A 16189-nucleotide genomic window follows, 5' to 3' on the forward strand; every position below is an offset into this window, starting at 1 on the left:
GTTGTGCTGGAGGTGGCAGAAATGGTCGTTGAATGCAGCTTAACCTTAAACTTAACCACCACTCACATTTTTCTCAGACAGCAGGTGCTGGTAATGGAGGATGGCTGTACCAGAGCCAATTTTAGCCTATTTTAATGTAATCTTCAAACTTCTTAATCATACCCCCAACATTTAAGTCCAAGTCATTGATATATACCACAAAAAGCAAGGGATCCAGCACTGAACCCTGCGGAAGCCCACTGGATACTTGCCCTTGTACCTCCTCTCGTCCCAAGGAGGCCAAGGACAGAGAGGTCAAAGTGCGAGTGGGATGGAGAATGAATGTGACATGTGACTGGAAGCTCGGAGTCATGCTGCGGATTGAATAGAGGTGTTCAGCAAAGTGATCACCCAATCTTTGTTTGGTGTTCCCAATGTAGAGGAAACCGCATTGTTTGTAGCGAATATAGCATACTAAGTTCAAAAAAATACAAGTAAATCACTGTTTCACTCAGAAGAATTGTTTGGGGTCCTCGACAGTGGGAAGAGAGGGGGTACAAGGGCAAGTGTTGCATCTCCCGCACTTACCATGGGAAGTTGCTCAGGGACGGCGAGCCAGTGTATCAAGTAGGTAACATTATTTTCGGAATGCTTAAAGGGGAGGGGATGGGAGGGGAAGATGTGTTTGGTGGTGGTATTGTGCTGGAGGTGGCAGAAATGGTCGTTGAATGCCGCTTAACCTTAAACTTAACCACCACTCACATTTTTCTCAGACAGCAGGTGCGGGTAATGGAGGATGGCTGTACCAGAGCCAATGAGAGTGGATGAGGTGTGGGCTGGTGCTTGGGGTGGGGAATTCCGGTACACGGCTGGTGGGGTGACCCGCACTTCTGGTGTCTACCTGCCTTTCTTCCGCCACATTCCCAAGCCAAAAGAGCCTTCATTTTTTTTGCCAGATTTACCATGATTGCCTCCTCCTCTGCTATTCTGTTGTAACCAGTGGAAGGTGAGGACAAAGGGGATCCTATCATGGTTCTGGGAGAGAGGAGAATCAGTGAGGGCAGAAGTGTAGGAAATGGGATGGACATGGTGGACAGGTGCACTACAGTTTTTGGAACTCTCAACAAGTTTTTAGAACAGTGCAAACTTTTTCAGCACAAAAATCCTAATTCCACCAAAACTCCTTTCTCCTCCACTGGCGGTCTTGAGCAGCCCAGCAAAGTGCTCCGACACAAAAAGCTGCCGGGGGCACCGTTGGGAAGCAGGTAGGCTTTTTTATACGGAATTTAGGTGGTGGGGCGGAGTGGCAGCGATGCACACTGTGATTGCACCGTCACGGCTGAAACCACAGTACCGCAGCGGAAGTTGGGCACTTGGGTGGAAGTCGGCGCCGCCGGAAAAAAGACCTAGCTAAATTTCACTGGCAGTGGCCATAGGACTGGAAGTCGGCGGCCGCTCGACTCCGCCGCTTGGCCGCCGCAATCCGGCGGTAACAGGCCTTTTGGGGACCTGAATTTCGACCCCAACATTTCAGGTCGCTGTGCCTTCATCGCAATTGGAAAAAGTTATGATGTAACAGATTTTAAGCAAGTGTAGAGGCAAGGAAAGGAGGGAGGGGAGGAAAGAGCAAAAGAGAAGGTCTGTGATAGGGTGGAAGGCTGGAATGATTAAATGACAAAAGGTATGAAGGTGCAAGACAAAGGGAGATGATAATGGAACAAGTAAAGAAAGAGAAGGTGAGTCTAGATGAGGTGTAATTGGGAATGGCAGAATCATCCACAGCTGCCATGTGAAAAAATAGGGGCGGAGGTTATGGTCTGAAATTGTTGAACTCACTGTTGAGTCCAGGAGACTGTAAAGTGCCGAATCGAAAGGTGAGGTGTTGTTCCTTGAGGTTATGTTGAACTTTGTAGGAACAGTGTAATAGGCCGAGGACAGAGAGGTCAGAGTGGGAATGGAGCGGTGAATTAAAGTGACAGGTGACCAGAAACTCAGGGCCACGCTTACGGACTGAATGGAGGTGTTCCGCAAAGTGGTCACCCAATCTGCGTTTGGTCTCCCCAATGTAGAGGAGACCACATCGTGAGCAGCGAATACAGTATACTAAATTGCAAGAAGTACAAGACATCCAATCCCTCTACACCTCCACCCCCCACCAGGCTGGCCTGAGGGCGCTCCGCTTCTTCCTTGAACAGAGGCCCAACCAGTCCCCATCCACCACCACTCTCCTCTGCCTGGCTGAACTTGTTCTCACATTGAACAACTTCTTCTTTAATTTCACTCATTTCCTCCAAATTAAAGGTGTTGCTATGGGAACCTGCATGGAGCTTAGCTATGCATGCTTTTTTGTAGGATATGTGGAGCATTCTTTATTCCAGTCATACTCAGGTCCCCTCCCTCACCTCTATTTTTGGTACACAGGTGACTATATCGGTGCAGATTCCTGTTCTTGCCTTGAACTAGAAAATTTCATCTTTATTCTAAAATTCTAAGGGGACAAAGTGTGTTAAAAAGACAAGCCTAAAGGCTCCGTGCCTCAATGTGAGAAGTATTCATAATAAGGTGGACAAATTAACTGCGCAGATAGCAATGAACGGATATTATGTAATTGGCATCACGGAGACATGGCTCCAGGGTGACCAAGGCTGGGAACTCAACATCCAGGGGTATTCAACATTTAGGAAGGATAGACAGAAAAGTTGCTGGTTAAAGAGGAAATTAACGCAATAGTAAGGAAGGAAATTAGCTTGGATGATGTAGAATCGGTATGGGTGGATCTACGGAATACCAAAGAGCAGAAAACACGAGTGGGAGTTGTGTACAGACCACCAAACAGTATAGTGAGGTTGTAGACAGCATCAAACAAGAAATCAGGGATGCGTGCAATAAAGTAACAGCAGTTATCATGAGTGACTTTTGTTGCATTCCTAACACAGATGAGACTGCACACGGGGAGGTTAAAGTAACAGTGACCTCAGTCTTTATTAAGACACTCCAGAGTGAGTAACAGGCTTTAAGGGGCAGCATACATACAGTGCTCCCAAGGGATGCTGGGATCCCTTGGGACTTCAGGGAATGCGCTCCCTGGTGGCGGAACATGGGAGTGCATGCTTTACAGATACAGAACATCACTCCCCGCCAAAGTCAAAGTGAAAACTATTTATAAGGTGAGGTGGTCGGGAGCCTTTCTTTCCCTGGTGGACTGCCTTGGTACAAATGTCTGTTCTGGTGTGTTGGCTGTGCCCTCGCTGGGCTGGCGTTTTGTTGGCCCTGCAGGGCTGCTGGGTGAGCCTGTCCCTGCTGGGCTGTTGGGTGTGATGTGTTCAATTTCCTGGTCCGGCGTGGTGTCGTTGATCCTTTGGGAGTGTGTTGTGGGCTCGAGAAAGGCGCTGTCTGCTGTGGGTTGTTCAGGGCAGTCTGTGAACCGCAGCCTCGTTTGGTTCAGGTGCTTTCTGCAAATTTGTCCATTGTCTAGTTTGACAACAAACACCCTACTCCCTTCTTTAGCTGTCACTGTGCCCACGATCCACTTGGGACCATGTCCATAGTTTAGCACATACACAGGGTCATTCAGATTAATTGCCCGTGACACAGTGGCGCGACCATCGTTTACATTTTGTTGCTGCCGCCTGCTCTCTACCTGATCATGCAGGTTGAGGTGAACCAGCAGAGTGTCTGGTTTTAAGTGTCCTTTTCATGAGTAGCTCAGCCGGGGGCATCCCTGTGAGCGAGTGGGGTCTCCTGCGGTAGCTGAGCAGTACTAGGGACAGGCGGGTGTGGAGTGAGCCTTCTGTGACTCGCTTGAGGCTCTGTTTGATTGTTTGTATGGCCCGCTCTGCCTGCCCATTGGAGGCTGGTTTAAACGGGGCCGAGGTGACATGTTTGATCCCATTGCGGGTCATGAATTCTTTAAATTTGGCACTGGTGAAACATGGCCCGTTGTCACTGACCAGTGTGTCAGGCAGGCCGTGGGTGGCAAACATGGCCCTCAGGCTTTCAATGGTGGCGGTGGCGGTGCTTCCCGACATTATTTCACATTCAATCCATTTTGAAAAAGCATCCACCACCACCAGGAACATTTTACCGAGAAACGGGCCTGCATATTCAACATGGATCCTCGACCATGGTCTGGAGGACCAGGACCACAAACTTTGTGGTGCCTCTCTGGACGCGTTGCTCAACTGATCACACACATGCTGCATTGTCGCACACAGGACTCTAAGTCAGAGTCGATACGGGGCCACCACACGTGGGATCTGGCTTACACTTTCATCATTACTATACCCGGGTGTGTGCTGTGGAGATCTGAGATGAACGTCTCCCTGCCCTTTTTGAGTAGCACTACGCGGTTACCCCATAACAGGCAGTCTGCCTGAATGGACAGCTTGTCCTTTCACCGCTGGAATGGCTTGATTGGCTCTTGCATTTCAACGGGGATGCTGGCCCAGCTCCCATGCAGTACACAGTTTTTTTTACTAGGGCCAGCAGAGGATCTTGGCTGGTCCAAGTCCTAATCTGATGGGCCGTGACAGGTGATTTATCATTTTCAAACGCTTCCATGACCATCAACAAGTCTGCGGGCTGCGCCCATCAACAAGTTTGCAGGCTGATCCATTTCCACCCCCGTGGTGGGCAATGGTAGCCAATTGAGAGCATCTGCACAGTTCTCGGTGCCTGGCCTGTTGCGGATGGTATAGTTATACGCTGATAGCGCGAGTGCCCACCTTTGTATGCGGGCTGAGGCATTAGTATTTATCCCCTTGTTTTCAGCAAACAGGGATATGAAGGGCTTGTGATCGATTTCCAGCTCAAATTTGAGGCCAAACAGGTACGGATGCATTTTCTTTACCCTGAACGCACACGCAAATGCCTCTTTCTCAATCATGCTGTTGGCCCTCTCGGCCTTAGATAAGCTTCTGGAAGCATAGGCGACAGGTTGCAACTTCCCCGCAACATTAGCTTGTTGTAATACACACCCGACTCCGTTCGACGACGCATCACATGCTAGCTCGAGTCGTTTACACAGGTTATACAATACAAGCAGCTTGTTGGAGCATTAAATGTTTCTGGCTTTCTCAAAAGCAATTACTTGGTTTTTTCACCATACCCATTTCTCACCTTTACACAATAACACATGTGGGGGCTCTAAGAGGGTGCTTAACCCCGGAAGGAAGTTACCAAAATAGTTGAGGAGTCCCAGGAATGACCGCAGCTCCGTGATGTTCTGTGGCCTATGCGCGTTCCTAATAGCCTCTATCTTGGCGTCAGTGGGCCGAATGCCGTCCGCCGCGATCTTTCTCCCCAAAAACGCCATGAAGACACATTTTGACCTCTTCAGTCACAGCCCTATGTGATCCCGTCACTGGAGGACCTCCTCCAGGTTTTGTAGGTGCTGACGGTGTCCCAACCCGTGACCAATATGTCGTCCTGAAAAACCACCATGCGTGGTAGCGACTTGAGTAGGCTCTCCATGTTTCTCTGGAAGATCGCTGCAGCCGACCGAATTCCAAACGGGCATCTGTTGTCGATGAACAGTCCCTTGTGCATGTTGATGCAGGTGAGGCCCTTCGAAGACTCCTCCAGCTCCTGCGTCATGTAGGCCGAAGTTAGGCCGAGCTATGTGAACGTCTTGCCTCCTGCCAGTGTCTCAAATAAGTCGCCTGCCTTAGGTAGCGGGTATTGGTCCTGTAGCGAGAAACGATTATTAATTACTTTATAATCGCTGCAAATCCTGACTTTGCCATCATTTTTGAGTACTGGAACAATCGGGCTGGCCCACTCGTTGAATTCCACTGGGGAGATGATGTCCTCGCGTTGCAGCCTGTCCAGCTCGATTTCCACTCTCTCCCTCATCATGTGAGGTGCCACTCGTGCCTTGTGGTGAATGGGTCATGCCTCTGGGACCAAGTGGATCCGTACCTTCACCCCGGAAAAGTTTCCAATCTCTGGCTCAAAAAGGGAAGGAAATTTGTTCAGAACCTGGGTACATGAGGCCTCATCGACATGTGATAGCGCTCGGATGTCATCCCAGTTCCAGCGGATTTTGCCCAGCCAGCTCCTTCCAAGCAGTGTGGGGCCATCACCTGGGACAATCCAGAGTGGCAGTTTGTGCACCGTGACCTCGTACGTGACCTTGACCATGGTACTGCCCAGGACAGTGATAAGCTCTTTGGTGTACGTTCTCAGTTTCGTGTGGATGGGGCTCAGGGCTGGCCTGAGTGCCTTGTTGCACCACAGTCTCTCAAACATCTTTTTACTCATGATGGATTGGCTAGCGCCAGTGTTCAGTTCCATGGCTATGGGTAAGCCATTCAATTTTACATTTAGTATTATAAGTGGAAATTTCGTCAAAAATGTGTGCACCCCGTGTACTTCAGCATCTGCCTCCTCTCTCTGAGGCTCGAAATTGCTTTGGTCCACTATGGACCAATCTTCCTCTGCCACGTGGTGGTTAGCAGGTTTTGCAGAGCTTGCAGCTCGTTTGCAAGCTTGTTAGAGGTGCCCCATTGTTCCACAGCTCTTGAAAACGTACCCTTTGAGGCGGCATGAATAGGCTGAATGGAAGCCTCCACAACACCAACAAGGTGTGAATGCATTCATCCTTTGTTGCAGACTCTGAGTAATCTGGGTCACCTGAGGCCTGCTGGCAGTTGCAGACTCATGGTTTCTGCCCTGTACATTTCTGCTCACAAACACAGTTCCAGTTAATTTATGAACATTGCTAGCACTTGTGTGCTGAGAGATTTGTTTGGTGTTATCACTGGTGGACATAAACACCTGTGCTATCGCAATGGCCTTACTGAGGGTCGGTGTCTCTACAGTCAAAAGTTTTCGTAGGATGGTCTCGTGGCCAATGCCCAGTTCAAAAAAGTCTCTGAGCATTTGCTCCTGGTAGCCATCAAACTCACATTGTCCCGCAAGTCGCCTTAACTCGGCGACGTAGCTCGCCACTTCCTGACCTTCAGATCGCTGGCACATGTAGAACCGATACCTCGCCATCAGCACGGTCTCCCTCGGGTTACGATGCTCCCGAACCAGTGTACACAGCTCCTCATACGACTTATCTGTAGGTTTCACCGGAGCCAGAAGATTCTTCATGAGGCTGTAGGTCGGTGACCCGCAGACCGTGAGGAGGACCGCTCTCCTTTTTGCAGCGCTTCCTTCTCCGTCCAGCTCGTTGGCTGCAAAGTACTGGGCTAACCGTTCGACATAGGCTTCCCAGTCCTCACCCTCCGAGAACTTCTCCACGATGCCCACAGTTTGCTGCATCTTTGCGTTGGATTCGTGTACTCGTTGCCAACTTGTTGTTTTCCTAATACAGATGAGACTGCACACAGGGAGGTTAAAGTAACAGTGACCTCAGTCTTTAATAAGACACTCCAGAGTGAGTAACAAGCTTTAGGGGCCGGCTTGTATACAGTGCTCCCAAGGGATGCTGGGATCCCTTGGGACTTCAGGGGATGCGCTCCCTGTGGCGGAACATGGGAGTGCAGGCTTTACAGATACACAACAACTTTAATCTACATATTGATTGCGCTAAGCAAACTGGTAGCAATGCGATGGAGGAGGATTTCGTAGATTGTATTAGGGATGGTTTTCTAGACCAATATGTCGAGGAACCTACTAGAGGGCTGGCCATCCTAGACTGAGTGATGTGTAATGAGTAAGGACTAATTAACAATCTTGTTGTGCGAGGCCCTTTGGGAAAGAGTGACCATAATAGGGTAGAATTCTTCATTAAGATGGAGAGTGACACAGTTAATTCAGAGACTATGGTCCTGAACTTAAGGAAAGGTAACTTTGATGGTATGAGACGTGAATTAGCTAGAATAGACTAGCGAATAATACTTAAAGGGTTGACAGTGGATAGGCAATGGCAAATATTTAAAGATCACATGGATGAACTTCAACAATTGTACATCCCTGTCTGGAGTAAAAATAAAAAGGGGAAGATGGCTCAACCGTGGCTAACAAGGGAAATTAAGGATAGTATTAAATCCAAGGAAGAGACATATAAATTCGCCATAAAAAGCAGCAAACCTGAGGACTGTGAGAATTTTATAATTCAGCAGAGGAGGACAAAGGGTTTAATTAGGAGGGGGAAAATAGAGTATGAGGGGAAGCTTGCTGGGAACATAAAAACTGACTGCAAAAGCTTCTATAGATATGTGATGAGAAAAAGATTAGTAAAGATAAACGAAGGTCTCTTGCAGTCAGATTCCGGTGAATTTATAATGGGGATCAAAGAAATGGCGGACCAGTTGAACAAATACTTTGGTTCTGTCTTCACGAAGGAAGGCACAAATTACCTTTTGGAAATACTAGGGGACCGAGGGTTTAGTGAGAAGGAGGAACTGAAGGAAATCCTTATTAGGCGTGAAATTGTGTTGGGGAAGTTGATAGGATTGAAGGCCGATAAACCACAGGGCCTGATAGTCTGCATCCCAGAGTACTTAAGGAAGTGGCCCTAGAAATAGTGGATGCGTTGGTGATCATTTTCCAACAGTCTATCGACTCGGGATCAGTTCCTATGGACTGGAGGGTAGCTAATATAACACCACTTTTTAAGAAAGAAGGGAGAGAGAAAACGGGTAATTATAGACCAGTTAGCCTGACATTGGTTGTGGGGAAAATGTTGGAATCAGTTATTAAAGATGAAATAGCAGCGCATTTGGAAAGCAGTCCAAGTCAGCATGGATTTATAAAAGGGAAATCATGCTTGACAAATCTTTTAGAATTTTTTGAGGATGTAATTGGTAGAGTGGACAAGGGAGAACCAGTGGATGTGGTGTATTTGGACTTTCAAAAGGCTTTTGACAAGGTCCCACACAAGAGATTGGTGTGCAAAGTTAAAGCACACGGTATTGGGGTTAATGTACTGACGTGGATAGAAAACTGGTTGGCAGACAGGAAGCAGAGAGTCGGGATAAACGGGTCCTTTTCAGAATGGCAGGCAGTGACTAGTGGGGTGCCACAGGGCTCAGTGCTGGGACCCCAGCTATTTACAATATAAATTAATGATTTAGATGAAGGAATTGAGTGTAACATCTCCAAATTTGCAGATGACACTAAGCTGGGTGGCGGTGTGAGCTGTGAGGAGGACGCTAAGAGGCTGGAGGGTGATTTGGACAGGTTAGGTGAGTGGGTAAATGCATGGCAGATGCAGTCTAATGTGGATAAATGTGAGGTTATCCACTTTGGTGGCAAAAACATGAAGGCAGAATATTATCTGAATGGTGGCAGATTAGGAAAAGGGGAGGTGCAACGAGACCTGGGTGTCATGGTACATCAGTCATTGAAAGTTGGCATGCAGGTACAGCAGGCGGTGAAGAAGGCAAATGGCATGTTGGCGAGGGGATTTGAATATAGGAGCAGGGAGGTCTTGCTGCAGTTGTACAGGGCCTTGGTGAGGCCTCACCTGGAATATTGTGTTCAGTTTTGGTCTCCTAATCTGAGGAAGGATGTTCTTGCTCTTGAGTGAGTGTAGCGAAGTTTCACCAGACTGATTCCCGGGATGGCAGGACTGACATAGGAGAAGAGACTGGATCGACTGGGCCTGTATTCACTGGAGTTTAGAAGGATTAGAGGTGATCTCATAGAAACATATAAAATTCTGATGGGACTGGACAGGTTAGATGCAGGAAGAATGTTCACAATGTTGGGGAAGTCCAGAACCAGGGGACATAGTCTAAGGATAAGGGGTAAGCTATTTTGGTCTGAGATGAAGAGAAACTTCTTCACTCAGAGAGTTGTTAACCTGTGGAATTCCCTGCTGCAGAGAGTTGTTGATGCCAGTTCATTGGATATATTCAAGAGAGAGTTAGATGTGGCCCTTACGGCTAAAGGGATCAAGGGGTATGGAGAGAAGGCAAGAAGATGGTACTGAGGTGAATGATCAGCCATGATCTTATTGAATGGTGTTGCAGGCTCGAAGGGCTGAATGGCCTACTGCTGCACCTATTTGGTATGTTTCTATGTTCCAGTCATACTCAGGTCCCGTCCCTCACCTCCATATGGTCCATCTCCGACTATTCCCTTCCTTTCCTTGATTTCCCTTTCTCCATTTCTGGGGATAGGCTATCAACAAACATCCACTATAGGTCCACTGACTCCCACAACTACCTGGACTACACTTCCTCCAACCCTGCTTCCTGCTCTATTCCATTGTCCCTGTTTCCCCATTTCCATTGCATCTGTTCTGATGATGCCACCTTCCATACTTGTGCTTCCTTTTTCCTCAACTGAGGATTCCCCTCTACCGTGGTTGACACTGCCCACAACCATGTCCATTCCATTTCCCGCACTTCTGCTCTTGCCGTTTCCCTCCCTCCCAGTACCATATTCAACAGATCATCCGTCGCCATTTCCGCCACCTCCATTGTGATTCCACCACCGAACACATCTTCCCCTCCCCTCCCCTTTCAGCATTCCAAAGGAACCGTTCCCTTCGCATCACCCTGGTCCACTCCTCAATCACCCCCAACACCCTGTTCCCTTCCCACGGCACCTTCCCATGCAAGTGCAGGAGATGCAACACCTGTCCTTTTACCTCCTCCCTTCCCACTGTCCAGGGCCCCAAACAGCGATTTCGTGTACTTTTTGCAATTTAGTATACTGTATTTGCTGCTTACGATGTGGTCTCCTCTACATTGGGGAGACCAAACGCAGATTGGGTAACTGCTTTGTGGCACACCTCCATTCAGTCCGTAAGTGTGACCCCGAGCTTTCGGTCAATGTCACTTTAATTTCACCGCGCCATTCCCACTCTGACCTCGCTGTCCTCGGCCTCTTACACTGTTCCTATAAAGCTCAACATAACCTCAAGGAACAACACTTCACTTTTTGATTCGGCACTTTACAGCCTTCTGGACTCAACAGTGTGTTCAACAATTTCAGACCATAACCTCTGCCCTTATTTTTTCACATGGCAGCTGTTGATGATCCTGCCATTCCCAATTACACCTCTTCTAGACTCACCTTTTGCTTCTTTACTTGTTCCATTATCATCTCCCTTTGTCTTGCACCTTCATACATTTTGTCATTTACTCATTCCAGCCTTTCACCCAATCACAGACCTTCGTCCCTTTTGCTCCTTCCTCCCCTCCCCCCTTTCCCTGCCCCTACACTTGCTTAAAAGCTTAAATTATACTTTTCTTTGTGAGTCTGCTTTATGCTGCTAACTCAATAGGGATATAATGTAAACCATATAATAATTAACATAAGTTTTGGCATCAAGACATCAGAAACTATTTAAAATCCACTGAATGTTTAAGAGAGTTTAAAACTATCGACCAGTTCTTTTTTATGGTCTTCAGTGTCTCTCTTTCTTTCCGTCTGTCTTTCTATTTGATCTTATTATCATAGTGTATTGAAAATTATGGTTCTTGTTCTTTGTTCTGTATCTCTTTGTTCTGTGTCTGTCTCCCCTTTTGTTCTCTCTCTAGACTGATTTAGTTCTGTTCAAGCAGTTTTTCATTAAGTTCTCCCTGTTCTGCTTCAGTACAAATGCATTGCATGAACCATTACTTCACTTGTTCAGAAAGTCAGCATGGATATTTTCTCAGCCCACTAATGATTGAACTTGGCAGCATTATTGGGACACTGTTCAACCACAGAGGGTCCAGTTTGCAAGTTGTTGTTGCTTACTGCCTTAGTTGTCCCTTTCTTACTCGTTTAATGTTTCATGAAGCATGCATGGGAAAGGGAAAGACAATTCGTTGTGTATTGTCCATTCCTTGTTAGCATTGGCAGTCAAAGATGCTGACTTTGGGACTTGAAAAATAGGGAACTTTTATGGGGAATAATACTGCCCTTATGGACCTAAGGGAAATTGAAATTATTCAAATTATTATTGACTTGACTTTAATAACAGAGAGAGAGAAACATTTTGTGCTGTCACATACTCATATAAGGTAATGGATGGCTGATAGAGTTACATGGCATTAAATTCAATCAAGTGTTCCAATGATGTTATAAACCATCAGAGCAAAAACGAAAGTAGTATTTGCACATCGGAAGAACTGACAGATTGGATTATGGCATTAAACTCTTTCCAAGAGAATTGTTATTCTTTCATTCTATTGTTTAATGTTTATCTTAAAACAATACCCTAGAAATCCACAGTTATGATGGGACCAGTCCACCAGTGCCCTCCATAGCTGACCCTGCTGGAGTTTGTGGGGGTCAATGGAAGGTCACCTCAGCTGCTTCATGCGGCTAGAAAATTCAGCACCTGCACGCCAGCCTCCAGTAATACGCCGCAACTCTTCTGAACCAGAGAATTGGCAACTCCCAGCATGAGTGTTCCCAACTCTCGTTCAACCTCCTTAGCATCATTTTTTTTTTTTGAAATTCGTAGCTAATCGTTCCAATTCTTTGTCAAATCACAAACGCCAGAGGTCACCTTGCACACGCCAAGGATCACTCTGCGCCAATGCTCTTAGCCAAAAGGCCTAGAGCCACTGCACCGTTCCTGGAAGTACTGCAATACCAGGTTGGTGCCATGGAGGTGGATGGGTCAGGTCCCCCACACACCTCCGTGGAGGTGGATGGGTCAAGCCACCCCACCCACCTCCTATTTCCAAAAAAGCAAGCATATACCTTCCTGATCCAGGGAGAACCACCTTGGGGTTATGGTGGTTACTCCCCTGTCAGGTCAGTTACGCATGATCTTAGCCAAAAGGCCGACAGTAGGTGGTGGTTTTGGCCCTTGCAAGGATGTCTGAGAAAACCTAAAGTTGCCGGGGAACCAGATCCCTAGCTTTATCTGGAAGGTTCCATTTAACTCCTGCTAGAGTTATGCTTGGAGTTACACAGAAACTTAAAGAAATGTAGGGTCAATAACTTTATTTTTCTAATTTTTAATAAATTTATGTAGTCATAAAAATAAGGCATTTCAGTTCTAAGGAATGGAAGATTTTGCACGTTGTGTCCAGAGAGGGGTGTGGCTGCATGGGCAGGCACCAATCCCTGAGCTCCCACGCACTTCAATTGACAGGACACACAGAGAGCTGGACAGCAGCTGGAGCGGGGGAGGGGCTCAGTACACAATGGCCCGGAATGCAGACAGCGAGTCGTTCGCCGCAAGTCTTGCGCCCTCAGAGCCAATCTCAATTGCACTTCTTGAAGTGTGTGTTCCGATGGTTGATGCCTTTGTTAGCTCTGGACTTGACTACTCCAACACACTCCTGGCTGGCCTCCCACATTCTACCCAATGTAAACTAGAGATGATCCAAAACTCAGCTGCCCGTGTCCTAACTCGCACCAAGTCCCGTTCACCCATCACCCCTGTGCCACTGACCTACATTGGCTCCCGGTTATGTAACGCCTCAATTTCAAAATTTTCATCCTTGTTTTAAAAATCCCTCCATGGCCTCGCCCCTCCCTATCTCAGTAATCCTCTCCAGCCCCACAACCCTCCGAGATGTCTGCGCTCCTCTAATTCTGCCCTCTTGAGCATCCCTGATTATAATCGCTCAACCATTGGTGGCCGTGCCTTCTGTTGCCTTGGCCCTAAGCTCTGGAATTCCCTGCCTAAACCTCTCTGCCTCTCTACCTCTCTTTCCTCCTTCAAGATGCTCCTTAAAACCTACCTCTTCACCTGCCCTAATTTCTCCTTATGTGGCTCGGTGTCAAATTGTTTTGACTCATAATACTCCTGTGAAGTACCTTGGGACATTTCACTATGTTAAAGGCACTGTATAAATACAAGATGTTGTTGTTGATGGGTTGCTGTGTAACACCAGGAGGGATTTGGTTTTCTCCTTTAAACTTTGACAATTCACCTGGATAACGGAGAATCCCCGGCTCTCTGATTATTTGCACAACACATTTTCAGCCTTCTGGCAATGTATAATGGAGCCGCATATGCGCAATACCCAGTTGCGGCTTGTACCGTGGGTACGCCTTCCTCGGCTCCATTGGTGACCAGTGGGGGGGAGGGTTGAGGATTGAAAGGGGGGACAAAGGATTGGGGGAGGGGGAGAGAGAGAGAGCGAGAGAGAGAGAGACTGGGGGAGAAAGAGAGAGCCTGGGGAAGACAGAGAGAGAGACTGGGAGAGAGGGAGACTGGGAGAGAGAGAGAGACTGTGGGGGAGGGGGGGGTGGAGAGAGAGAGCGAGTGACTGGGGTGAGAGAGAGAGAGAGACTGGGAGAGAGAGAGAGAGAGAGAGACTGGGGGAGAAAGAGAATGGGGAGAGAGAGAGAGAGAGACTGGAGGGGAGAGAGAGAGAGAGAAAGACTAGGGGAAAGAGAGAGAGAGAGCGAGAAAGAGACTGGGGGGAGAGAGAGAGTGAGACTGGAAGAGAGAGACTGGGAGAGAGGGAGGGGGACTGGGAGAGAGGGAGAGAGATTATGAGAGAGAGAGAGAGCCTGGGGGATGGAGAGAGAGAGACTGGGGAGAGAGAAAGAGAGAGAGTGAGACTGGGGAAGAGAGAGAGAGATTGGGGAGAGAGAGAGAGACTGGGAGAGAGAGAGACTGGGAGAGAGAGGGAGACTGGGGAAGAGAGAGAGAGACTGGGGAGAGAGAGAGCGACTGGGAGAGAGAGAGAGAGAGATTGGGGGAGAGAGAGAGAAAGAGAGACTGGGGGAGAGAGACTGGGGAGAGAGAGAGAGATAGAGACTAGGGGAGATAGAGAGAGAGAGACTGGGGAAAGAGAGAGAGAGACTGGGGCGAGAGAGAGAGACTGGGGAGATAGAGAGCGAGAGAGAGACTGGGGAGAGAGAGAGAGAGAGACTGGGGGAGAGAGAAAGAGAGAGACTGGGTGAGAGAGAGACTGGAAGAGAGGGGGAGAGACTGGGAGAGAGGGAGAGAGACTCAGAGAGAGAGAGAGACTGGGGTGGGGGAGGAGACTCGGGGAGAGAGAGAGAGAGAGAGAGAGAGACTGGGGAGAGGGGAGAGAGAAAGAGAGACTGGGGGAGAGAAAGTGACTGGGGGAGAGAGAGAGACTGGGGGAGAGAGAGAGACTGGGGGAGAGAGAAAGAGAGAGAGAGAGACTGGGGAAGAGAGAGAGAGACTGGGGAGAGAGAGAGAGAGAGAGAGAGACTGGGAGGGAGAGGGAGAGTGGGGGAGAGAGAGAGAGTCTGGGGAGAGAGAGAGAGAGACTGGGGGAGAGAGAGAGACTGGAGAGAGAGAGAAAGAGAGAGAGAGACTGGAGAGAGAGAGAGAGAGAGAGTGAGAGAGACTGGGGGAGATAGAGAGAGAGACTGGGGCGAGAAAGAGAGAGAGAGAGAGAGACTGGGGAGAGAGAGAGCGAGAGAGAGACTGGGGGGAGAGAGAGGGAGAGAGAGAGAGACTGGGGGAGAGAGAAAGAGAGAGACTTAGAGAGAGAGAGACTGGGAGAGAGGGAGAGAGACTGGGAGAGAGGGAGAGAGACTCGGAGAGAGAGAGAGACGGGGGAGAGAGACGGGGGGAGAGAGAGAGAGAGACTGCGGGAGAGAGAGACTGGGGGAGAGAGAGATACTGGGGAGAGAGAGAGAGAGACGGTGGGGAGAGAGAGAGAGAGATGGGGTGGGGCGGCAGAGAGAGAGAGAGAGAGAGACTAGGGGAGAGAGAGACTTGGGGAAAGAGAGATTGGGGCTGGGGGAGAGAGAGAAATTGGGGCTGGGAGAGAGAGAGAGAGACTGGGGAGAGAGAGAGTGAGACTGGAGAAAGAGAGAGAGAGTGAGAGGGACTGGGGGGGAGAGAGAGAGAGAGACGGGGGGGTTGTGGGGTGGGAGAGAGAGAGAGAGAGAGAGAGAGTGACTGGGGAGAGAGAGTATGACTGGGGAGAGAAAGAGAGAGAGAGTGACTGTGGAGAGAGAGACTGGGGGAGAGAGAGACTGGGGCTGGGAGAGAGAGAGATTGGGGCTGGGGGAGAGAGAGAGTGTAGGGAGAGGGAGAGAGAGAGACTGGGGAGAGAGAGGGAGAGAGTGACTGGGGGTGAAAAAGAGAGAGACTGGGGAGAGAGAGAGAGAGTGAGAGAGACTAGGGGAGAGAGAGATAGAGAGAGACTGGGTGGGCGGGGGGAGGGGGATGGGGGAGAGAGAGTAAGAGTCTGGGGAAGAGAGAGACTGGGGGAAAGAGAGACTGAGGCTGGGTGAGAGAGAGAGATTGGGGGAGACAGAGAGTGACTGGGGAGAGAGAGAGTGAGAATGGAGAAAGAGAGAGAGAGACTGGGGGGGAGAGAGAGAGAGAGAGACTGGGGAGAGAGAGAGAGAGACTGGGGGAGAG

General features: G+C 48.8%; 1 pseudogene; it reads right to left on the reverse strand.

Annotated features, from left to right (window-relative positions):
- Positions 1-12435: 12435 nt before the first annotated feature.
- LOC139266452 (U2 spliceosomal RNA) lies at positions 12436-12674 on the reverse strand (annotated as a pseudogene).
- Between the last annotated feature and the right edge of the window lie 3515 nt (positions 12675-16189).

This window comes from Pristiophorus japonicus, chromosome 6 (assembly GCF_044704955.1).
Source record: "Pristiophorus japonicus isolate sPriJap1 chromosome 6, sPriJap1.hap1, whole genome shotgun sequence".
NCBI lineage: Eukaryota > Metazoa > Chordata > Chondrichthyes > Pristiophoridae > Pristiophorus > Pristiophorus japonicus.